This window comes from Pinus tabuliformis, chromosome 4_2 (assembly GCF_031772625.1).
Source record: "Pinus tabuliformis cultivar Carrire ecotype Pingquan chromosome 4_2, CPIR1, whole genome shotgun sequence".
NCBI classification, from domain to species: Eukaryota; Viridiplantae; Streptophyta; class Pinopsida; order Pinales; family Pinaceae; genus Pinus; species Pinus tabuliformis.
The window spans coordinates 361,020,755-361,046,906 of record NC_142304.1 but is presented as its reverse complement, the minus strand read 5'-3'; the positions used below and the strand labels follow the sequence as shown (position 1 = coordinate 361,046,906).

At 38.3% G+C, this 26,152-nt stretch overlaps 1 long non-coding RNA gene across 1 annotated transcript; it reads left to right on the top strand.

Annotated features, from left to right (window-relative positions):
* The first annotated feature begins 438 nt into the window (after positions 1-438).
* Positions 439-25,952, top strand: LOC149169435 (uncharacterized). Its single transcript, XR_016259386.1, has 2 exons — positions 439-929; positions 25,665-25,952. It is a non-coding gene; the product is annotated as an uncharacterized LOC149169435 (long non-coding RNA).
* Positions 25,953-26,152: the final 200 nt, after the last annotated feature.

The window sequence follows — 26,152 nt, the reverse complement described above, 5'->3', positions numbered from 1 at the left end:
GTACCACAATCTACGCGGGATGATTGATTCATATCTTTAATGGTTACTTTAAAAAAAATTGTAAGTCAACAAGGACGCAGATTTTCGCGTCGGTTAGATATTAAAAACACTAAAGAAGAATACGCATGTCCCACTAAGTCAATGATTAAAGAGGAATTTGGTTACGGTTTGGAGCTGCCGAGACCACCTGCCAAGCTGCCGAGACGACCTGCCGAGCTGCCGTGACCACCTGCCGAGACCACCTGCCGAGCTGCCGAGCTGCCGTGTCCTCAGAGACCATATCGTGCGCTCTGGTTGGGCCGTCGTGATGGTCGATAGAACCTGCGGATTCCTGGTGGGGGAGCCTCTGGGGGGACACGTGACTTTATCTTCTGAGTGACACCTATTACCTCCGCTCACTGCATGTTTTTTTCCCGAAGTCTCTCCGGCAGCCATCCGTCTCGCTACGTGTTGGCTCTCTGTCCATCATCCTTCTTTTCTCTTTTGATAAAACGCGGGGAGTGCTTCTGTTTGACATGTTTTTCTTTATTTTCACATCCCTGCGCGTTTCTGCTCAGGTAAGGTGATAGCCCAGGCTCTGGCGTGGCTCACCCTTCTGGTATTATCTCCAGTTTAAAGCTGTTTATCCGTTTGCCTAATTATAATATCATGCGTTTAGTTTTCCGGTATGAACTCGTTTCCTTCTGGGTTCGTGTCCACCGCATTTGAACTTAGCCATCTCCTCCGTTTTGACTAAGCTATCAGCGCTTCTCTAGCTACTGTGTTGGCTTACGTTCCCTAGCCTTTTCTCATCTCAATCAGTCTGCGTTTTGTCACGTCTTCCTTGGTGTTTCTCGGCACATGTTGGAGTTTTTTCGGGTCGAGGCGGCTCTGGACGGGTGATGTTTCTTCTCGGCGGCGTCATGTCATCTTTGCTCTATCTTTTGAAGGTTAGTTCCTCATTCAAATCTTAGCGTATTGTTTTTATTCTTGAGCATTATACAGATGATAAATCTTGATCTGTAGTGTAGTTTCTATGGTTATATTTTGCCAGTCTCGTAATATAAGGATAGATTTCCGTTTATGTCTTTGTGCATGGATCACAAAGTTTTATCAGGAATTAAGGACCTTCTAAATAAAACTGCATGGTTTCTGAACATGTGTGCCTAGATTTCAGTTTTAGAATAGGTCATTGGTGGTGTAAGTGTAAGTATTGTTACTGCTGCTGCATTGTTTTACCATGCTTTTCATGAATCCTATCTGTATCGATTATCTTGCCATTTCTGTCCTTCTGGTTTTTCCAGAGACGGAAATATCCTAAGTTGTTTCTTTTCCCAGAACCGAGGGGGGTTTGGACGTAGGATGGTACACGTGAGTAATTGATTCATCCTAAAGTACGTCATCGCTGCTTCCGGTTTCTTCTCTTTCTCTGGAAAGTAAGTCAACTTTTCTATTTTCTGTCAATAACTGGTAGTCCCGAGGTGTATTTAGGTGCTGAAAGATTTGGGAATAATCTTTCGTTCCATGCATCCTGTCAGACCTTTTATTATGGGAATGTTTCGTATGTCAGAACCATTACTATTATCTGCCAGTTGCTAGTTTTCCCGAGGTGTATTTAGGTGCTGAAAGATTGGGGAATAATCGTTCGTTCCATGGATCCTGTCAGCGCTTTTATTATGGGAATGTTTCGTATGTCAGAACCATTACTATTATCTGCCAGTAGTTGGTTTTCCCTAGGTGTTTACAGGTGCTGAAAGATTTGGGAATAATCTTCCGATCCATCCGTCCTGTCAGACCTTTTATTATGGGAATGTATCATATATCAGAACCATTCCTTTTCCTCCCTAGAATGTACTGATTTGTCTTTTCCCATTATTTTTCTTGATTTGCTCCCCATCTTTTGCTCTTTTGGCATGCCTGTCCTTTCCTAACTGCTTATATGTCGATTATCGGAATATCCGCGTGCCTTATGGAGATATTATCTGTTGAGTCTGACACATTAGCTATGGTGCGGGCTGCCATGGAGGCAGAAGCAACCCATTGTAGACCTATCAATCCAATGAACTGGCAGTCCTCGCTGGCTGATCATTTGATTCCTCAACCTTCTCAGTCATTACATGAACAAAAAGGTGGCGGACATGCACATCTGTGACGTAAGCAAAACCATCGTCCTGCAAAGATCATCCCGCCTCCATCGGCTATTAATCTGGATAGTGTCTTTCTTGCAGACAGAATAGCCAGTCTTCATTCCCGTGCTTTGGTTGGTCGATGGCATTTTCCTGATATGGAAGACGCTCAGATGAGAATTTGGCTTGGTTCCAAATGGAATTCTCTGCTGGGGTACATCCCCACAATTGTTAGGCTCATGAAGGATTGGTACAACTTCCATTTCTTAAATGTGAAGGATCTGGAAACTATATGGGCTCTCCCTTGGGTCCATGGGAAAAGCTTTCTGGCCCTCCACAAATGGTATATTGGTTTTAATCCATTGCGAAATACCCCACAAAACAACCTCATTTGGGTCAAATTACCAGGCCTCCCTATCGAATTATGGACAAAGGAGACGCTTTCTGATATAGGGAATGCTATTGGGAAATTTGTTTTTGTGGATCCCAAATGTCTAGGAGCTAAGGATAAAAGGGTTGCATGGATTCTTATTGAGAAAGAATACAGAGGCAGTTTTCCTAAGCACATTGACCTTAATTGGGGTGATGAGTCTAGAAGTATTTCAAAGTCACATGATCCATCCTACGAGTTTTCTCTCTGGAACTATTTTTCCCCAAAAGAGAATCTAGAAGCTCTTTCATCCAATCCGCAATCCCAATCTCAGGTTCATTTCAGCCATTCTCTTAATAATGATCCAGTTTCGTTTCCTCCTTTGGGTAGTCAGGAAGTCTTTCACTCTCATCCTTATCCTCCGGAACCATCCCCGGGGAAAGCTATTAGGTCTCCTCTTCCAATTCCGCACCCTTATCTTGACATCAATACTTCATCCCACATCACATTCATTCCATCTTCTTCTCCATCTCCTGTCAAAGATAGACCTACTTCTAAAGGTAAAGTTCCATCTCCTCCAATCTTGCATGGTTCCTCTCAGGATAAAAACAAGACTGATTTAAAGGGAAAAGCTCCAGTTGTCTCTACCACTCCTCTAAATTCGCCTGTATCTTCCCCTACTAATTCGATTGGAAGCAATCTTGATATGCTTTTGAGAAGAGAATCCCTTCACCTGCACCCTCTCACCATTCACAAACCTCGGAAATCCTCCTCTCCTATTATTAGTCCTACCTCGGCGGGAAATATCACTGTTAGAAGGAAGCAGAACAGAGGTAGCAGGCACTTCCATGGCAGGAGGGATAAGTCCAGAAATGATCATCATGATCCATCCCTGATTGATATTCCTATTATAGATCTTGCGGTAAGTGGGCCTCTTAGAGCAAGTAAGCCTGGAGAAAAGACCTCATGATTAAAATTCTCTCTATGAATATAAGGGGTCTTGGAGCGGACCCAAAATTCTTGGCTCTTAAGAATTTATTTCAATCATCTTCATAAAAAATTATCCTTATTCAAGAAACTATGCATGGCAGTCCTGAAACAATAGCCTATTTCAGGCGCATGTTTCCTACATGGCATATTGCTACGACGGGGGCTATCAGTCTTTCTGGGGGTCTAGCTGTTCTATGGGACCTGACCTGGATATCAGCCAGGGCTTTCAGATGTTTTGATGGCATCTTGCTTCTTGCAAAATTTAGGGGCATGGCTGGTAATATTCATATTTTGAATGTTTACGCCCCATATAAGGATCGTCTTTCATACTGGAAACGATTCTTGTCCTCTGAGATTATGGAAATTGACTCTTTACTGATAGCAGGTGATTTGAACTGTACTTTGAGTAATGATGAAGTGTGGGGTAGAGGTAGGAAAAATGATCCAGTGGGAGGGATCATTAGGGAGGCTATACTCCAGTACAACTTTGTGGATATTTGTCCTTCCAAGATGGCTCCTACTTGGGATAATGGGAGATCCGAGAATGCATATCTTGCAAAAAGACTTGATCGCTTCCTTATCCATGACAGGCTGATGGATCGTCTTGGGTTACCCTCCTCAAATATTTTACCATGTTTCATTTCTGATCATAGACCTATTTCCCTGCAATGGATTGCTCAGAGCCACAGGAAGGGTTTTCCTTTCAAGTTCAACAGAATATGGTTGGAGGATGCGGAGTTCAATAAAATTGTTCAGGATTCTTGGCTATCGTCCTCTCCACATGACCCATCCTCTCATGCCCATACCTTACTATGCCGCCTGGTATCACTCAGGAAATGTGTTAAAGAATGGCAATTCAAAAAGAAGCGTACTAACAGATTAGCTCTTCAAGATATAAATAGGGAGCTTGACAGAATCGCGGGGAGTTTGACTGATAACAAAATTTCTTTGGAACTGCGTGCCTGGATAAGGGAGCTGGAAAGAAGTAGGCATAACCTCCTGGCCATTGAAGAAGCAACCTGGAGACTGAAAAGCAGAGTGATTTGGTTAAAAGAGGGTGACAAGAACACAAAATTTTTTCACAGATATGCAAACAAAAGATGAGAAATAAATACAATATGGGAGATAAAAGATGAGGAAGGATGAAATTACAAAAGAAGCAGTCAAGTATTTTCAGAATTCATACAAAAGGAACCGGGACATCGGGATTGAGGATATCCTCTGGGGTATCGATCCCTTTCCATCCATGTTTGACGAGGAACAAAATGATCTGTTATTTGCTAATGTCACAGAGGAGGAGCTATTGGCGGTCATGAAATCTTTTAAAAAAGATAAAAGTCCGGGCCCTGATGGCTGGACGATAGATTTTTTCATTCATTTCTTCGACCTGATTAAGCATGACCTTTTGGGTATGGTTGAGGAATCCAGGATTATGGGCAAGATAAACCATATTATCTCCTCAACATTCATTACCTTAATCCCAAAAAAAAGGTTTCTCTCACTTTTTCAGATTTCAGACCCATTTCTCTTTGCAATACCATATACAAAATAATTTCTAAAATCATTTCAGGAAGAATTCGAGGCATCCTATCAAGCTATTTGACCCAGGAACAACATGGCTTCTTAATTGGAAGGAACATCCTGGAAGCTATTGCTATTACTCAAGAATGTCTGCACTCAATGCACACAAAAAATATTGAAGCGGCCATCCTGAAAATAGACCTTAAGAAGGCCTATGATTGTCTTGATTGGGGATTTCTGAGGTGCCTTCTTATCAAAATTGGGCTCAATAATCAATGTACTAATTGGATAATGGCTTGTGTGGAAAATGTCAACTATGCCATACTTATCAATGGTATTCCATCTACCTTTTTCTCTGCTGCCAGAGGTCTTCGACAGGGGTGTTCCCTTTCCCCCCTTCTGTTCATTCTTGTTATGGACTCTTTAAGCCTCCATATAAAAAGAGCTGTCAGGGAGGGTAGATGTCGACCACTAAAAATCAGCAGGGAAAATTTTTTTCTCATAAATTATTTGTGGATGACATATTGATTTTTGCAATGCTCTGTCGACATTCCTGGAACTATCTGCATGGAATCTTGGGAAATTTTCAAAGAGCTACAGGTCTTCTTATAAATGTCAGCAAATCTTCCTTTCATCATGGGGATGTAAATATGGAAATAATAGAATATCTGGTCCAGCTCTTCAATATTCAAGCGAAACCACTAAAAGAGGGCATGAAATACTTGGGGTATCATCTAAAACCATTAGGTTATACAAGTGCTGACTGGACGTGGATCCACAACAGGTACTTTATGAGAATAGCAGGATGGGAATATAAATGCCTTTCAATGGCCGGGAGGATGATTTTAACTCAATCTATGTTGGCCCAGCTAATGGTATATTGGGCCCATTTATTTTATATACCGGCAAGTGTTATCCACAATCTGAATAGATTAACAACAAATTTTATATGGGGGATAATAAGGAAAAAAGGAAATTTCACCTGTCTAAACTATCAAACCTTACCCTTCCAAAGAAGATGGGGGGATGGGGTATCATGGATCTATGAAAGTTTGGTCTAGCTTTGCTGTGTAAATCTTTATGGAGAGCTGTTTTAGGGGACAGTATATGGAGTAAGTCCATCAGAATGAAATACATGGGCAATAGAGATATTACTTATTGGTACAGGAAAAGATCAATAGGATCTGCCCAGGGATCTGCCATATGGAGGAGCTTCCATAAGATAGAACAGTTCTTTCTCAAAAACCTTGTGTGGAGCTTTCAGACAGGGAACAATATAATTATTGGCCTTGATCCCATTGTGGGCGGAGAAGAAGATATATCTTTTTCTCCACAGTTATTACATTTCCTCCACCAAAAAGGAATTTTTAACTGGGCACAGGTTATAGATGAATGGCAAGGTACTCTTCCCATCTGGAAAAATGCCTCTGCGCTGGGCCTAAATGGTTTATTAGCCCAACAGTGGAATCAGATTATTTGGATAATGAAAAACAAGGGGATATGTAGATCTGAAGTTGAGGATGGTATTATCTGGAAGGGGAAGGGAGGGAAGATGAATGTTTATGTAAAAGACATATATCTATCTCTTCTAGAGGTCCATATTCCACTTTCTGAAAACATCTTCCCTTTCACGTTTTGGAAATCTGGGTGTCCCTATAAGATTATCATATTCTCATGGCTTGTTTTTCACAATAAAAATCTTACCTGGGACAATTTGCAAAAGAGGAACTGGTATGGCCCTGCTATCTGCTTAATTTGCAAATCTGAGGAAGAATACAATTTACACATTTTCTTAAAATGTGTTCATTCCCAGGAGCTCTGGAAGAATCTGGCCTCTTATTTTGGCTTCAATTATATTACTCATTCCTCAATAAAAGAAGCATTTGTATGGTGGAGTAAACAGAAAGCGATTTGGAGACCTATCCCTCTATTAGTCTTTTGGTCAATCTGGAAATGGAGGAATAAGGTTTTATTTCAAGACAGAAAGGATAGTTTTAAAATTGTTTTTGAACTTATCATTTCCCAGTACAATGCATTTCCACCCCCCATCCCTCAGCAGAAAAATGAAAAGTCAAAGGAAATATTACCTTTCCAGAGGAGTTTTCCTAGGGCTTATTTTGATGGGGCTGCTCAAAATGGAATATGTGCTTGTGGAGTCTTCATAAGTATAAAGGAGGATCAACATTTTGCCATCTATTGGAATGGGGGAGAAGGAACAAACAACAAAGCGGAAGCTATGGCTCTATCAGGACTACTTCTGTTCTGTAACTTCCTAAATATAGAATCCTTGCAGATCTATGGAGACTCCAAACTCATAATAGACCATGTTAACGGTAAGATTTCCATAAAAAATCACAATCTATCTAGCTAGATGAACAGAATCGCTTCTCTCTGGAAAACTTCAAAGGATTTCTCCATTAACCATGTCGACAGATCCCAGAATATACTTGCAGATGATCTTTCAAAGAAAGGGCTCCATACACAGATTGGAAAATGGAATATGAACATAACAGTGGGGAACGAATCGCATCAAATCCAGGATTTCTCTATTCCAGGTACATAGTGATCATACTACAGGCCCTGGTATGTTTCATGAACCTATTTATTCATATTTTTCTTCTAAAACTGCACATGTTTCTCAGTTATTGCAAGTATCGTCGGTTGTGGGTTTTGTCTCCTATCCCCAGAATCTATCTATGGTATGGTTTCTAGAGTATTGTTTTGTATCCTGCATCTTTGAAGCATAGATTGTTTATCGGGCTACAAGTTTTGGCTCTCTATCATACTGTATTGTATTTTGGAATCAATGATTTATAATACTATCAAGCTTTTTTCGTATTGAAAAGATGATTAAAGAGGAATACTAGTTGTCCCATGCCTGAATGAATACTTGTAGTCTATCATTGTGAACGACTAGCAAGTAGCAAGTGAGGCGGTCAAAAGTTTCTAGGGCAACTAGCCGCCATTGTCGTTGTCCTTGTACTCCGTATATATAAAATTCAAATTGCTTTAACCCGCCATGTACCTCCTCTTCTGTTTTTCCATTATAAATATGAAGCAAAAAGCAAAAGATTTGTATAACCATTTCAACTCACAGAAGCTTCAAAGTAATTCAAATTTCTTTAACCCGCCAAGTACCTCCTCTTCTGTTTTTCCATTATAAAATAGGAAGCAAAAGGAAAAAAAATTGTATAACCATTTCAACTCACAAAAACTTCAAAGTAATTCCTCTCCAGGGATCTTCATGTATAAAATCCCTTTAAACCAACAATTTGTCATTCCGCTTCAGGGAATGTCATATATAAATTCCCTTAAAAGCAACAATTTCTCGTTTGGTAATATAATCTTTCGTTTCTTTTACAAACTACATTTTTTAACCACCTTATTGCATAACTTGTTTATAATTCTATATAACAAAGTTTGAAACGAAATATAAACCCTCTCCCAAGAAACTTGCATACAGGCGTATGCCACCAATTTCCTTGAAGCCTTATCTCAACGGATTGTCTTATGAGTTAGTTATCACATGGTTGTCATGTCACCAACTCCCAATCACCGAGTCCACTTTACTATTTACTATTTCTTTTTCCCAAAGGAAGAAATCATGCTTCTTGGAGTAGCTCTCAGGGATTAGAAAGCAAGACTGGTGGACACTAAACCTCTTCACTTAATTTAGTTTATTTTGTTATCTACAATAAATTATTTATTTGAAATTGATGAATATAAAAAAATTACATAAAAAATAAATATTCAAAAATTACAATTACATAACCAATTTAATATTCACTTTTCTGTGAAATTAATATTTAAATTAACCATGTAATTGTGGTTTAATACACAATTAATTTTTCTATCTACAATAGACTATTTATTTGGAATTGACAAATATGAAAAAATTACACAAAGAATAAATATTCAAAAATTATAGTTACATAGCCAATTTAATATTTACCCTAGTGTGAAATTAATATTTAAATTAGCCATGTAATTGTGGTTTAATACACCATTAATTATTAGGTATGGACATGTTTTATATTTATATTATTTATTGTTATTTTATCTTTATATCATTTGTTGTGTGCAAAAGTATTTTTTATTTTTGTGTTTATATTATTTATTTATTGTTTGTAAAAAGTATTTTTGTAGTGTAAATTTTAAATTTTTATATATTTAATTAGTTGAAATTTTAAAATATTACGAAATTTTAAAATAATATGGTAATCAATATAAATTATTATTATTTATTTATTTTTATGAAATATAGAATTGTTTGTATTGATTGATTCATATTTAATATTCTGTGTGGGAAATGGGAGACTGATGGTGATTTGGAGAGACTAGTTTGTGTTGAAGGAACTTGTGGATTCATCACCCCTTCCATGATAAAATGTTATTGGAGTGGGGTTTTACTGAATGGTCCTCTAGTTGAAAGGGTGGGATAGGTTTTATCCCCCCTCCATCCCCTATCTACTAACTGGCGTTGGTGGATTTTGTGGAGCTACACGGACTAGGCGAAGCAACATTTCTTAGCGTGGCCATTGGAGATATTGTTGCAAATTCTTATGGTCTGCATGTTGATGACCTTTGTGGGATCCTTGAGCTAGAGGAGGCACTTGGACTTAGCAATGGCAATAGTGGTAAGGATGTCAGCAAAATGTTTGCTAAAAGGTTAGAAAGAGATGCTCGCTGAGAGTATGGTAATGCACACAATGTGTTTGAAAAAATTCTCTAGCCAATGTTGGATCTGGAAATGAAAGGTGTTGGGGACTTGGATCATAAAAAATTTCTAGGTTTTGTTTAGTCCATTTCTTGTGAGTCCCTTTGCTTTATGGTCATAGAATCAGATGTTGTGGGAGCATTGGCAGACAATATTCAACAACGGGAAGTATCTGTGTGCATGAGATGAGGCCGCTCTATGGAGTGAGGAAACTAAAGATGGAAAAAGACCTTTCAGGCTATGGAATTAAGAGGGATGTCATTATCTCTATAGCAACATGCTTATTTGGAGGTTCCCAAGGAGGTGGGGCATCTTCAATATAAAAACCCTTGTCATTCAAAGATGTGCTTAAGTTAGATTCCAAATATTAGTCACTAAAGGATCTCTCATGTCAAGCTTTCGTGGTGGAGCATTCAATAGACAACCCAATGATTGAGGTGAATGATATTTTAACTATGACGAAGGTAGTAGATTATAAATGGAAAATGTTTATATGTCATTTCAATGCTTTTTGGCCCCCAGATTTTACCCTTTGGGATTGCTTTCATCAGAATCGATCCCATAATTTAGATTTGGTATTTTGTTTGAAATAATATTTTGTGGTAGTCTTCAAGGATCTTGAAGACCAAAAGCGTGTTTTCGACCAGGGGCCCTTAAATCCAGAGCTTAACACTCCTTCCATGAAATCTCTTGCTACTCTGGTATGGGTAAGGCTCCCAAACATACCCCTCCAATGGATTTGGCTAGATGTACTCTGAAAAATTGGTAATTTAGTTGGTCACCTCATCAAAATAGACAATGACATATTGGCTTAAGGCTTCATCTCATTTGTCAGTATTTGTGTTGAACTCGACTTGAGTGGAGGATTACTAGATAAAATTACTCTCAACTTGGTTGGAAAGGAGCATTCTCAACCCTTGATTATGAAAATGCCACTTTCAGGTGTAGAATTTGTCAGCGGCCTAGGCATCTTCAAAATGCATTCCCATCCTCAAAAGGGTCATGGGCCTCCCTAGAGACAAAAAAAAACCAATTGTGGTTGGTGGGATCAAAAGACAACATCAAGTGTTACGATCTCGACAAGAAAAAATATTTGTTCATAGCAATAGGAGATAACCTTGGACATCTCGGCTTCTCAAGATCCAAAGGAGACCTCGGTGGCAATGCCTCATCCCTTAGTAGTGGAGAATCTCTCAACAAAGGATAATTATAGCACATTAGAAACTCATGTTTGTAATCAACAAGCTTAAGCGCACCCATGAATCTAAGCACTCCGACTATGATAAAGAAATTAAGTGCTTGACAGAGCTGGAAGTGATAGAGTTCTCTAAAAAAAATGTAATTGATAACTCTATAGGTTGGGTAGATGTCTGTAGGAGAAAGATGAAAAAAAGAAAAACCCATGAACAATTCTGGTGTGTAAAACTAGAAATGTTGAACTTGCTCTTTGCAGTTTCTCGCTTCCTCATGTAATCTACTTTTTTTTTTTTTTATTTAACAAATTTAATTTAAAAAAAGAAATTTATAATTGTTTGTAATTTTTATTGATAAAAATAAAATTACAATATAGCTAATTGAATTTAATTCTAGATTAAACTATAGAATTCTTCTCGACACATTTAAAGATAAAAAATAAAATATTATATTTAAAATATGAACTTTACAAAAATATAAATAGTATTATTAAGAATCGACATACATTTATCTTAATTTTCTATGTACTAACTAGCATAGATCCATCTTTATTACAAATCTATGAAGTGCCGAGAGGGATAAGTTTCTTGAGGTGAAAATATCTTCTAGAGTGTTAGAACGAAAAAATATTTTCACCTTAACATACTTGATCTCTTTCCACACTTGATACATTCATGATTAAGATGGATACACACACACCTATACCATCTATTAATTTTCATTTTTTAAATTATATTTTTAAATGCACAAATGGATTGAATGCCTTGAAAAATCTCATGAATACTTGAATCTACACATTTTAAACTTTTAATTACAAGAAATATTTACTAATTCTAGTGTTAGAGTTCTAATAAATATTGAAACTAGTAAGCTTACATAGTGATCTTATCAACTATGTTGTCAGTATTATCCTTATCTATTAAGTCATCAATATTATATTTTAGTTATCGTTAGAAGCCTCTATTGTTCCTATAAATTAGGCTCATGTATAGCTCATTTTCTTAAGCAATGAAGTGTATTTTTCTTCGTTCTTCATGTTGTGATCTCTTGGTAGAAGGATTGTTTAGCTTTGCAGTTTGATCCTTAGGTATTTTAATACTCTTTCACGGTATTCAAGCCTTGGTCAAGGTTCGATTCCACGATTTATGTTTGAGGAGGGTGTTGGAGTTAGTATTTTCCAAATCTTCATTCCCCTATGAGCTAAGTATGGTGAGTTTTAAGCTCGCATAGGGACTTGCATGTACTAAGTTGTCGTAGTTATCCTTATCCGACACTAGGGCTCCTCCATTTCTATATAGTGAAGGATTTCTATGTGTTTCAACATAAGTTTGTGAATAATTCAATACTATTTAATGGTATCAGAGAGGGTGATTCCTACCCTATTGAATTTTTTTTTGAGTTTCTTATTTTTATCCTGAATGGGGCTTATTTTTAAGTGAGATCTCGAAATTTCTTCAAGATCTACGGATATGTCTAGGAGATTATGATTTCAAATATGAGTTTGATACTTGTGGTTTTTTCATGGTATTAGAGCTAAGTATTGTGAAAACCTCAACATGGTATCACAACCTTGGCTGAGGTTCGATTCCTTGATTTAAGTTTGAGGGGTGGTGTTGGAGTTTGTCTTTTCCAATGGTTCATTTCCCTATGAGATAAGTATGGTGAGTTGTAAGCTCACATAGGGAAGTTCATGTACCCAGTTGTCATAGTTATCCTTATCCGACACTACGGCTCCTCCATTGGTATGTAATGGAGGCTTTCTATGTGTTTTAACACAAGTTTTTGAGTAATTCAATACTCTTTCATGGTATCAAAGCGGACGATTCTTTCCCTACTGAATTTTTTTTGAGTTTCTTGTTTTTTAGCTTGAATGGGGTTTATTTTCAAGTGAGCTCTTGAAATTTCTTCGAGATCTATAGATATGTATACGAGATTATGGTTTCAATCTGAGTTTGATACCCATGGTTTTTTCATGGTATCAGAGCTAAGTATGGCAAAAACCTCAACATGGTATCACAGACTTGGCAGAGGTTCGATTCCCTGATTTGCGTTTGAGGGGGTGTATTGCATTTTGTCTTTTCCAATGCTTCATTTCCCTATGAGCTAAGTATGGTGAGTTGTAAGCTTACATAGGGACTTTCATGTACCCAGTTGTCATAGTTATCCTTATCTGACATTAGGGCCCCTCCATTGCTATATAGTGGAGGATTTCTATGTGTTTTAACACAAGTTTGTGAGTAATTCAATACTCTTTCATGGTATCAAAGCAAGTTATTCCTACCTTGTTGAATTCTTTTTTGAGTTTCTTATTTTTATCTTGAATGGGGTTTATTTTTAAGTGAGATCTCAAAATTTCTTCGAGATCTATAGATATGTCTAGGAGATTATGGTTTCAATCTGAGTTTGATACCTATGGTCTTATCATGGTATCAAAGCTAAGTATGGTGGAAACCTCAACATGGTATCACAACCTTGGCTGAGGTTCGATTCCCTGATTTGCATTTGAGGGGGGGTGTTGGATTTTTTCTTTTCCAATGCTTCATTTCCCTATGAGCTAAGTATGGTGAGTTGTAAGCTCACATAGGGACTTGCATGTACCCAGTTGTCATAAGTATCCTTATCCAACCCTAGGGCTCCTCCATTACTATATAATGGAGGCTTTCTATGTGTTTTAACATAAGTTTGTGAGTAATTAAATACTCTTTCATCTAGATAAAATTGTCCAAACCTCTTTTTGAGTGTGAAACTTGAGAAAAGATGTACACCTCCAAAGACATTATTTTTTGGGGAGATTGATAGATCTAAAATTAAAATGGATATATGTTGGTTCTTAATAATTGTTAGCTCTGCTATATGTCGTTGATGTTCGAGGAGCCTAAGTAAGCTCATTCCTCGGTTTTTGCTCAGAAAAGGTCTACACCGGTTATCCTCGCCCTTTCTCCATTTCCTCACCCATTTTCCTCTCATCTCCTTTACACATGATTTTGTTTAAAATCACATAAAGCACTTCTCCTTAAGCCCCAGGTGTCAAAACCCCAAAACCCCATATAACCGCACGCCTTCACAAACGCTGCTCTCCGGCACCCCCGACCCAAACGTTTCCCTGTCACATCAAACAAAAACCATGCGATCAAATCTACACTGTTCGATCAGCCCTACCACGATCGGACAACGATCGCTTCCCCCGCACCTGTCAAGTGATAGCACATTAACACGCGATGGGAGGGTGGTTTTCCCTTTCCCCACCACCACGCGTCGCGCTTTAAGAGGGATCACATGCCAATGTACGTTTACCGCCTTAGGCCCTGAAGCGGTGCGATCAATACCGCCAGCCGCTGAAACCCCTTTCCCGCCCACTAACCCCCGTGCATCTCCTTCGTCCAATAACCATTGGATCTGCCCGCCTGAGATCCAACGGCCTATGACCACCCCGCTCCTGCCTCCTCTGATATCGTTGTTGGCTCATATTTACCATCTATCCGCCCGATCCAATGACCGATATTGCTCCACCATCCGACTACTCCTCCCACTGTACAATCCATTTACTGTAACCAATCTATGCTCCCGAAAGGATGAAGGTAATCAATTTTCGGTATGAGATGCATTTCCTCCTCAACAACTACGTTCCACTGACAACATGGTTGATAAGGAAAAGGACAGAGCTGAGCAAGTAAATGCATTCAATAGTTATGGGACTTTATCCCATATAACACTCCACCTGCCTGAGAAGTACAACAGAGATCCCGAGAAGATCAGATTCATCCACTGAAGCAGGCAAATTGCACCAAAGAATCGATCAGGCAGTTAAAGCAGTTGATGGTCAATTATGACCTTCTCATACTTAGAATGGCTGAGTGCCTTTGTATTCATACTCTATATATACCCAGAAACAAGATGTAATCAAGGTTGATGGTTGTTGTTTTGATGTAAGGTTCAAGTTCTGGAGACTGTAACTGCTTTGATACTTGCAGTGTCTCGTCTTCATTTTCAGCTAATACAAGCTTCTTTTGTTGTTAATTGCTCACTTTCCATTTCTATTATATTATAGGCTATGCTTGTTATGTATTTTTCCTGAACTCTTGATGTTTAGCATTAGAGGAGCTATCATCCTACCTCTGTATTAGAATCTTGTATGTATTAGTGAATGTGCTTTCAGGTTTCTTTTCACCTAGTGACAGAGAGCTGTCATCCTGTCTATGCACTAGGGAATTAGATTTGTAGACCTCTTTACTGGTTGCAGCCGACCATCACAATGTCTTGTGCATCTGCTGGTGTGGTCAGTATTCTCCATATTCACCCAATCCCTAAACTGTGAGTAATTGGTGGTCTAAAGCCTTGTAGTCTAGGGGTGTTCACGCATGTCTAGAGTCAAGCAAAGTAGAAGTGGTTATCTAGCGTGAACAAGCATCATTCCTTCCATTCATCCATTTCCAACATTAAGTTGTGTTTGTAATGTTCCCGAGCATCTCCGACCTACAACCTAGGAGAGTTTCTTGGGGTGATAACATTAATTGGTGCCATTGCCGCGGAGAGGAGATTGAAGCTCAGCTTTCCTGGGAGAACGACATAGTTCCATGCTTTGATGATAGACAAAGTCTGGACACATTTCTGGTTGTAATCATCTATTTGGCGACTCTATTGGAGAACCAACCTAGTGGCGACTCCACATTACAGTTTTGGCTCAGTTTGTGAGGCATACCCAGAGAAATCCTCAAAAATCACCAGCTGACCCAGTGCCTGACCTTGAGAAGATTGCTAAGCAAAGGAAAACATCACAGAAAGGAGCATCGGGGTCAGGTAAGCCTAAGAAATCTTATGCATCTCTGAAAGAAAATATTACAGCTGAGAATATACAGTTTGAAGATTTAGAGCCTAGCATTGTTAGTAAAGAAATACCTTCAGAGATTCATAAAGCTCCTTGTTCAGTCAGTTCCCCTTTGGATCTCAGTCCAAAGAAAGCCTCCCATATAGTCCATCATATTCCTTTGTGTCTGTCATCTATTTCATTACTTCCTACCATTCAATCTGCTAGTATCCTTCCACCTATCCCAGTCATGGTAGGTCAACAAGCTCCCACAAAGATGGAAAGAATCATAGCTGCTAGGTATGGGCCCCTAGTCTTGCCCGTTCCTTTGAATGCCATGCCTGCAGGAGAATATCAAAAATATATGCCCAAATTCACTGGTACAGAGGGAGTAACAGCTGAAGAACACCTTGAGTCTTTTTATAGTTATGCTGATAACTTAGATATCAGTGAAGATGATGTGTGGATGAGAGTGTTTGTCTAGAGCCTTGATGGCGAGGCTAGAAAATGGTTCGGAGAACTGCCCCATAGGTCCATAGCAGACATTGAAGCTTTAGATGATGCGTTTCTGAAGCAATGGGGGGATAGGAAAGATCTGCTCTATTACCATACAGAGTTTGGAAACCTAAAGAGGGAGAATGGGAAATCATTGCCTGATTTTAATAAAAGATTTAACTGTATGTATAATACGATACCAGCTGAAGTAGAGCCTACCCGCACCTCTGCCAAACTCACTTATGCTAATGCTTTTGACTCGGATTTCTGCCTGCTTTTGAGAGAAAGAAGATTTGCCACTCTAGTTGATATGCAAATGCGGCACTAGAGGTGGAATAAAATATTATGGCTGCAGAAAAGCTTAAAAGTCATGTTGATAGAAAGAGGCAGAGAGGTGAGGCTTCTTCTTCCTCTGCTTCATCCTCGAAACCCAAATTAGATAAAATGACTAAGATGATAGAGTCATTGGCTGCTGAGATATCTAAGCTAAAAGTTGAGCAGAGTTATGGAAAAGCAAGGTTTCAAAACACATTTGCTCCAAGAAATAAAAATCCATCTAGAAGAGAAAATGAACAATTGCAAATCATTCAAAAGGGCAAGGAAGCAAATGAAGAACAAAAGGCTAAGGCTACTTTCCAGAATGTAGTCATGGAGGAAGAGCAGTTTGAATAAGAGGATGAAATCCATTGCATGGAAGACAAAGGCAGTGCTGCCTTTCTGACATTCACTGCATATGAAGAATCATTACTACAGGACCAAACCAGTCAAGAGTGGGATAGAGAGGTTGTTCTGCAGACTGGTGAACATCAAAGATATAATCTGAGGTCAAAACCAACAATGTCAAGGAGAATCTTGCCCAAAGAGCTATTGTCCAAATGAAGCAACATAATATCAAACAGAAAACCAGTAGCTGAACCAGTCATCCTTAAAGCACCAGCTCAAGAGGTAAGAGGTCCTGATAAGTCCCTTTCCCCTTTCAGTTTTGAGTCAGAAGTCTGGAAGTTAAAAATATCCGTGCTTTTGATAGAACTTGTAAAGAGTGAAGTTTTTAGAAAGCCTATCCTTGAGGCTCTTGAGCTGAAAGCCTCACAAACCCACACTGACTACGTCAATTTGCAAGATGATAAGCCTGCAGTTGTGCCTAGCCCCCATGATCGAACCGGCTGATAATAATTCTCCATCATTTTATGTCTCCTTGACCATTCATGACAAAATCCTCCACAATTGCCAGCTAGACACAGGAGCTAGCCACAATTTGATGCCTAAAGCTATCATGGAAGAGTTAGGCCTTGATATCACTAGACCATATCATGACTTATTCTCATTTGATTCAAGGTAAAAGGTCTAGGATTAATCAAAGACCTGGCCATTACCCTAACTCAGTTGCCCATGAAGGGCGTGATGATGGATATTGTGGTAGCAGATGTCCCTCCCAAGTTTGGCATGTTGTTGTCCAGAGGATGGATCAAGAGACTAGGTGGGACACTACAAAATGATTTATATTATGCCATTGTCCCAGTCTTTGGAGGAGAAAGCAGGAGATTGTACAGAGAAGCACAGCTGGCCTACATCATTAGTGATGAGAAGAACCCTTCTAATCATCCCATATATGCGGTGGACACTAACTTTGGAGCATGTGTTCTCCAAATTGAGGAATCCCAGAAGGCCTCAATGCAGATCAAGAAACCAGTGAATCAGGCTGAGGGAGAACAAGGAAGTCAGGTTTGGGAAATGTTCTTTGATGGAGCATGTTCTAGGGAGACCACAGGAGCAGGGGTGGTGCTGATATCTCCAAAACAAGAAAGCACACATCTGTCTTTTAAGCTAGCTTTTCAAGTCACAAACAATATAGCAGAATATGAGGCTCTGATATTGGGCCTTAATGCGGCTAAAGATAGAGGGATCAGGAACATAAAGGTGTTTGGAGATGTTGATCTTATCATTCAGCAAGTGAATAAAACATTCCAAGCAAAGCATCCAAGGCTGAAAGCATACAGAGATGAGGTATGGAGACTTAAAGATTCTTTTGATAATTTTTGTATCTCATATATCCCTAGAGTAAAAAATCAGCTTGTCGATTCCCTTGCAATATCTGCTAGCATGTTTATCCCTCCCATGCCTCCCAGATTAGTTTAAGAAGTTCAAATGAAATATAGACCATCCTTGCCTGATAATGTCCAGCATTGGAAATTTTTTGAGGACGATGATGAAGTGAATAGGTTTTTGCAAGTCATTGATGAATTATCTGAAATGCAAATTGACCAAGAGAATGAAGCCTTGGAAGAAAGTCCCCAATCCCAACTTAGAAACAAAATTGGCAAAGATAGCATTGTCCAACTACCCAGCAACCATATACCTAAGGGCATAGTTCCTTTAGAAAAGTTGTTTGACCAGAATGATGTGCCTTACAAGGCCGCCCAAAAAGAAGACCAATCTGTAGTCTATAAGCATAATATGGGGAGTCCAGATCAGCCCAGATACATAAATTTGTCCACTCATCTGTCTGTTGCTCAAAGTGCTGCATATTGCAGTCTAATGAAGCAATTTGCTGATGTCTTCACCTGGGAATATAGTGACCTGAAAACATATGATAAGAAGATCATCCAGCATAAAATCCCTTTAGATAAAGACACCATCCCTTTCAAGCAGAAGCTGAGACCAATAAATCCTTTGCTCCTCCCTTTTATTGAAAAAGAAATAAAAAAGTTACTGGCTGCCAAAATCATAGTTCCTCTCAGATATTCAAGATGGGTAGCCAATTTGGTAGTGGTGAGGAAGAAAAGTGGAGAAATCAGGCTTTCCGTTGATTTCAGAAACTTAAAAAAATGCTCTAAGAAAGACAACTATTCTCTGCTCAAGATGGAGCATTTGTTGCAGAAAGTCTCAGGAGCCAAAGTGATGTCTTTCCTGGATGGATTTTCAGGGTATAATCATGTTGCTGTACATCCAGATGACCAAGAGAAGACTGCATTCACCACTCCTTGGGGCACTTTTATGTATTCCATGATGCCTTTTGGGTTGATGAATGCTGAAGCCACCTTTTAGAGAGCTATGGATATAGCATTTGTGGGAGAGAAGGATAATTTTTTCCTTATCTACCTAGATGATATAACAATATACTCCAGCAGCCATCATGACCATTTGTAGCATTTAAAAAGGGTGTTCCTAAAGTGCAAAAGGTTTGGGATTTCAGTCAATCCTAAAAAGTCAAAGTTTGCTTTAGAAGAAGGCAAGTTGTTAGGACATGTTGTTTCTGCTGTAGGGATCAAAATTGACCCAGAAAGAGTAAGAGAAATACAGACTTTGTCTGTCCTGAGGTCAAAGAAGGATATCCAGTCCTTTCTGGGAAAAATAAATTTTGTGAGGAGGTTTATCCCAAATTTTGCAGAGCTTGTAAAGCATATTACCTCCATGTTGAGAAAAGGGTCGGAGATAAAATGGACTGATGCAGCAAGAACATCCTTTGAGTCCATTAAGAAAGCTATTATGGAAGCTCCCACTTTAAGAAGTCCATACTAGAACAAGGAGTTCCATATATTTTCATTTGCCTCTGAATACACCCTTGCAATAGTTTTATTGCAAGCAGATGAAGAACGCTCAGAGCATCCAGTGGCTTTTTTCAGAAAAACATTAAGGGATGTTGAGCTGAAGTATGATATCATTGAAAAATAGGCTTATGCTCTTATCAAGCACCTGAGAGCTTTCAGAGTCTACATTTTGCATTCCAAGATAATTGCATATGTACCCTTCGCTTAAATAAAATATGTTTTAACGCAGCCTGATGCTGATGGAAGAAGGGCTAAATGGATTGCAAAGCTGATTGAATTTAACATAGAATTAAATCCCACCAAACTGGTCAGAGGTCAAGGCCTTGGTAAACTAATGGCTAAAGAAAATTGCAGAACACTGGACATAAATCTGATAAGCACAGATGCTGAAAATGGTCAAATAGCAGAAGAAACAACTGAACGAGGAAAAAATCAGCTGAAATGGTCAAATAGCAGAAGAAACAACTGAACTAGGAAAAAATCAATCATTCGCAGAAAATCTAGCTTCTTGTGATTAGTAATCTGCAATAGCCCAATTATTGCTGAAGATAGAAATCCCTCCAGGCCTTAGTTCAAACCAAGCCAGAACTATTAAGCTCAGGGCAACAAGATATTGCATTCATGAAAATCTACTCTACTGGAGGGAACCCTCTGGAATTCTTTTGAGGTGTCTGGAAAAAGAACAATCCATTGAAGTCATGCAACAGTTTCATTCCAACGTGTGTGGAGGACATCATTATTAGAAAACTACAGCCCACAAGATCTTGAGAGCTGGGTACTATTGGCCCACTTTATTTTCTAATGTCTTTTCATCTGTTAAATCTTGTGACAGGTGCCAAAGATTTGAAGGGAAACAACAATTGAAGTCCCTGCCCCTAAAACCAATACATGCAAATGGCCCTTTTCAACAGTGGGGCTTAGACTTCATTAGAGAAATCAATCCCCATTCCAGTGGCCAACACAGATGGATCTTAGTAGCCACTGATTACTTCACTAAATGGATTGAATCCATCCCTACCAGAAAGGTTGATCATAATGTGGTTATGAGGTTTTTAACAGAGAATATCTTCACCAGATTTGGTTGTCCACATAAATTGGTCACAGACAATGCAGCAGCCTTTAGGGCAAAGGAATTGGTGGACATGTGTGATTCAATGGGCATTAAGCTGGTTCATTCCACCTCATATTACCCTCAAGGAAATGGTCTAGCAGAATCTTCCAACAAAAGCCTAATAATGATAATTAAAAAGTTGCTGGGAGACAACAAAAAGAATTGGGATTTTAAGCTCAAATATGCATTGTGGGTTGACAGAGTGACCACCAAGAAATCCACAGGGAATTATCCATTCAAGCTGGTATACGGCACTAAGGCTATGTTTCCAATTCAGTTAACTCTCCTTGTGGCAAAGTTCCTACAAGAAGATCAGAATGAGGAAGAAGATATGGCAAAAAGGATCACTGATTTAGCAGAAGTACACCAAATCAGAGAATAGTTGGTTGAAAGGTCTGTGGCGCATCAAAAGAAGATCAAGGAAGATTTTGACAGAAGGAAAAAAATAGCTAATTTTCATATTGGAGACTTGGTTCTTAAGTGGGATGCACTGAAAGAGAAGAAAGGCAACCATGGGAAGTTTGATGCTTTCTGGACAGGGCCTTTCATCATTTCTCAGATCCAAGGGAACAATACCTTTTCATACTGCAAAGTATGGGAGGAGAAATAGTTTTTGAAGGCCGAGATAATGGGTGGCTTTTGAAAATTTATGTTGCTTAAGGTCTTTTGGCTTAAAATTGTAAATATGTTACTTTATCTGTTCTAGTATAGGCTCAGTTAGACTCCATGCCCAATGGAACACTAGGAAATTTCGTTAATATGATTTTCACAGGAAAGGCATTGATCTACATGTTCTTGAGACCTCACAGGGAGGATCTCATCCCCAGAAGGAGCCAGTGTTAGCTCTGCTATATGTCGCTGATGTTCGAGGAGCCTAAGTAAGCTCATTCCTCGGTTTTTGCTCAGAAAAGGTCTACACCGGTTATCCTCACCCTTTCTCCATTTCCTCGCCCATTTTCCTCTCATCTCCTTTACACATGCTTCTGTTTAAAATCACATAAAGTGCTTCTCCTTAAGCCCCAAGTGTCAAAACCCCAAAACCCCATATAACAACACGCCTTCAAAAATGCTGCTCTCCGCCACCCCCGACCCAAGCATTTCCCTGTCACATCAAATGAAAACCGTGCGATCAAATCTACACCGTCCGATCATCCCTGCCACGATTGGACGGCAATCGCTTCTCCTGCACCTGTGAAGTGATAGCGCGTTAACGCACGATGGGAGGGTGGTTTTCCCTTTCCCTGCTGCCATGCGTCGTGCTTTAAGAGGAATTGCATGCCAATGTATGTTTACCACCTTAGGCCTTGAAGTGGTGCGATCAATACCACCTGCCGCCAAAACCGCTTTCCCACCCGCTAACTCCCGCACATCTCCTCCAGCCGATAGCCGTTGGATCTGCCCGCCCAAGATCCAACGGCCTGTGACCACCCTGCTCCTGCCTCCTCTGATATCCCTGTTGGCTCATCTTCGTCGTCTATCCACCTGATTCAATGATTGATATTGCTCTGCCATTCGACTACTCCATCCACTGTACAATCCATGTACTATAACCATTCTATGCTCCCGAAAGGACGAAGGTAATCAATTTTCGGTACGAGATGCATTTCCTCCTCAACAACTACGTTCCACAGACAACATGGTCGAGAAGGAAAAGGACAGAGCTGAGCAGGTAAATGCATTCAATAGTTATGGGACTTTATCCCATATAACACTCCACCTGCCCGAGAAGGACAACAGAGCTCCCGAGAAGATCAGATTCATCCACTGAAGCAGGCAAATTGCACCAAAGACTCCATCAGGCAGTTAAAGTGGTTGGTGGTCAATTATGACCTCCTCATACTTAGAATGGCGGAGTGCCTTTGTATTCAAACTCTATATATACCTAAAAAGAAGATGTAATCAGGGTTGATGGTTGTTGTTTTGATGTAAGGTTCAACTTCTGGAGACTGTAACCGCTTTGATACTTGCAGTGTCTCGTCTTCATTTTCAGCTAATACAAGCTTTTTTTGCTGTTAATTGCTCACTCTCCATTTCTATTCTGTTCTAGGTTGTGCTTGTTATGCATTTTTCCTGAACTCTCGATGTTTAGCAATAGAGGAGTTGTCATCCTACTTCTGTGTTAGAATCTTGTATGTATTAGTGAATGTGATTTCAGGTTTCTTTTCACCTAGTGACAGAGAGCTATCATCCTATCTATGCATTAGGGAATTAGATTTGCAGACCTCTTTACTGGTTGCAGCTGGCCATCACAAGGTCTTGTGCATCTGCTGGTGTGGTCAGTATTCTCCATATTCACCCAATCCCTAAACTATGAGTAATTGGTGGTCTAAAGCCTTGCAGTCTGGGGGTGTTCACGCATGTTTGGAGTCAAGCAAAGTAGAAGTGGTTATCTGGCTTGAACAAGCATCATTCCTTCCATTCATCCATTTCCAACATTAAGTTGTGTTTGTAATGTTCCCGAGCATCTCCGAGCTACAACCTATGAGAGTTTCTTGGGGTGATAACAATAATAATATTCATATTTTTAAAGATATCTATATATAAAAATATCCTTATTTCTAATATATTAACATACCAATAATAAATATAGTTAGATATTTTCCATTTTTCATTGACATATTTTATAATTTTATAATCTATTTTTTTCAATGTAATGTACATGTGTGTAGGGGGGTTTCTCAAAAATATTTTAATATAAATATTATGTTTTTATATGTTTATTAATTAAAGTATATACATGAGATAGATACCATGTCCCAAGGGGTCTCGTACACCAATTTGGTGTTGTCTTAGTGGTGACTTTAAAATTAGATTATAATTTTTATAGTTAAAAGGCTTGGATTATTAGTTTAGAATGGAAGTATAACATATATTTGAAGATATTTATTATATCAAACCAAACATGTAAATGATTTAATAAAAGAGTTATAATAACACATAACAAGAAAGTTACTTAACCTAAACTTATTTGTGTTATTATAATAATTTTGAGATAATATATAGAATAATTGAATATAAGTCATTATAAGGTAGTTAGAAGGATTATATCATGCATTATGCACATTCAATGGGTTGATTAGAAAATATCAGGAGTGAGTGAAATCCTAAAATGAAAGGGAAGATATGCTACTTAGAACATATTTATTCTAAATGGATCGAATGTATTGAAGGCAAGAAGTCCATATGGGGATGCAATTTTTTTGGTTGGTTCAATGGTAGTGACATCTTGTATTACTTTTGATTAAAGAGAAACATAAGGGTTTTATATATTTTAATTATATGAAATAGACTTATAAAACTATTTTACTATAACCAAAGAACTATTTTGTTAACAAAGAAAATACTCAATGAATGAAAGAGTAAGGATATTGGAGTGCATATGCATATTTAATAAAATCACAAGAAACAACCAAAATAAAAATTCACTTACAAAAAATAATTAATATTTAATATTTTTATTATACTTGAGAAAGTTTGATAAATTAAGAGATTCATAGAATGAAGGAAAACATATTTACAATAAAGAAATGATGAAAATGTTAATGTGAAAAATTGCACACATTGAAGTAAAGTTAAGGTAGATGTAAAGACAATTTAGTGTGTCATTAGTTTAGCACAAATGCAAATGAAAGACAAACTTTTCCTATAAAACAAATTTCAAGTAATTTCGAGCTTCATCATCAATGATGATTCCATAACTCCTTTATTACATAATGGTGAGCTCTACAGCTTGACTTTAAATAACTTCATTTCTATGGACAAATTCATTAATTCATTCATAGCATTTGTTACAGGAGGGTCCACTTTGCAACTTGAGAGTGGGGACATCTTAGATTCCCTTCGCACCACAACTATAAAACAAGTGTTTTGCATGACTTTGTAGAAGCCTTTTTTCCATTCAATTTTGAGATAAAAATATAGATTTAAGTGGTTGAGAGAACAATTATGCATGTAAATTTATGTTAGAGTAAAAAATGTGATGTGCTTTCGCAATTTATTTAGGTATGGGGATTGTAATGCATTGGTTTTGACCCTTGGACTATATTGAATCGAATTATGTAAATGATTTAAATATGTTAATATGTATTGCTAGTGTAAATCTCAAGTGTAAAGTCTAACTAGTTAATGGATAGACACATGATTGGATGTATTTCCATGGACAATGTGATAAGCTTGTCATGGTAGGTGCAAGTAAGGTTAATACTAATGTTTAAAATATAATATAATAGGGTCAATGATAGCTATGAGTAAACAAGAAAAAAATAGCTGATACATTTCCACTAAAGGAGTAGAGGAATATGAGTAAACATGAAAAAAAGAGTTGATACATTTCCACTAAAGGAGTAGAGGAAAGGGTCTTTGGGAGATTGAATCATTTGCTGCCAATTCCCAACCCATGAAATCATTTCCTTTCCACCATGTGCGATTAGTGAACTTCATACATCTGCATTGAATAATTAAGCCAATTATTGTGTGCATGTAAGAGGTTGGTTGGGAAAGTCCTTTTAAAAGGTATTAAAGCATGGTTTCAGTAGAAGATTCCTTTTGACAAAGGTAATTACTGGGTTTTGAAATTGTCATTCACTTTCACTATTTCACTATCATGTCCATTATATCACCTCCATTTCACCTTCATTTCACTACCATGTCACTACATTCATCTCACTTTCATCATTATTGGGTCACATTTATGTTTTTCCAAACTTTATTAATTCTTAGCATTTTTAAGTGAATTTGTGGTTAAAAATTAGAAAATAATGTGCATATGGTTATACCTAACAAGTGGGATGAGATTGTTGACAAGTGTAGGTCAAAAGGAAGCTTCTAGAAGACCTTTATGTGGCATCCTAAGGCCAAATTCGAATTTGAGTGGAGAGGATCATGGTATCATGAGGATATTTGTCACATTTCCTATTTGTATTGAAACTCTAAGAAGACATGTGTCTTATCATTTCCTATTTTGATTATAACTCTAGAGGCATAGGGAGAGATTCATGGACTCTCATTAATGAGATGACTTCATCTTTTTGTATAGATAGGAGATCTCTTTCCTTTATTTAGAAAACTTTGTAAACCTTGTTAGCTCAACTTCTTGTACTTTGTAATTTTGAATAATTTGAATAAAGCCTTGAGGTTCCCAACATGGAAGGAGACGTGAAGTAGGAAATGTCATGGAGCATATTAGAATGTAAGGTAGAGTAGATTTTATTTTGTAGTTTTGCTTTGATTTCATTCAAGTATGTCATTTTATTATTTTTAGGTTTAATAGTTTAGATTTCCCATTCATGCAAGTTTAA